Source organism: Limulus polyphemus, unplaced genomic scaffold, assembly GCF_000517525.1.
Source record: "Limulus polyphemus unplaced genomic scaffold, Limulus_polyphemus-2.1.2 Scaffold426, whole genome shotgun sequence".
Classification (NCBI taxonomy): Eukaryota; Metazoa; Arthropoda; class Merostomata; order Xiphosura; family Limulidae; genus Limulus; species Limulus polyphemus.
The window spans coordinates 60590-61231 of NW_013666036.1; positions in this window are offsets into that span (position 1 = coordinate 60590).

The following is a 642-nucleotide window of genomic DNA, read 5'->3' on the forward strand; positions in this document are numbered from 1 at the left end:
ATATCTAGTAAATACTAGAGCATTCGCCAAGGTACAGGATATTTCTAGAAAATAGGTTGGCGCCACACCAGTCACGTGACCTCGATGACGCAACACTACCATTAAGTCTGCTAAACTGTAGTTTGATTTTTAGCCTCTCGTTTCCATTTTTTTTATCCCACTTCTGACACCAATTTGTTACGTCTCCGTTTGTTAATTAACTTTCCGTAACTTCGTTCCGATGAAACTTTAGCGACACAAGTCCTTACTTAATAAAACTGGTTTATTCTTTCCGAATATAACTTTACGATACACTTAATTTCAATATTCGCGCTAAAACAAACACTATAACAACGAACGTTAACTTCAACAATACGTCTCTCTCTGACTGCAGTTCAATTACTCATTACCTACACACATATTACCTAATTGTCCCGTCACGTTGTCACCCTCTTTTATATACCAGACTACCCTATATCTAGTAAATACTAGAGCATTCGCCAAGGTACAGGATATTTCTAGAAAATAGGTTGGCGCCACACCAGTCACGTGACCTCGATGACGCAACAGTATCTAGAAGTTGCCCTGGCCGAGCCAATCTCCTGACATGAACCTCATCGAAAACCTTTGGGCCATACTCGACCGGCAAGTCAAAAAACAACC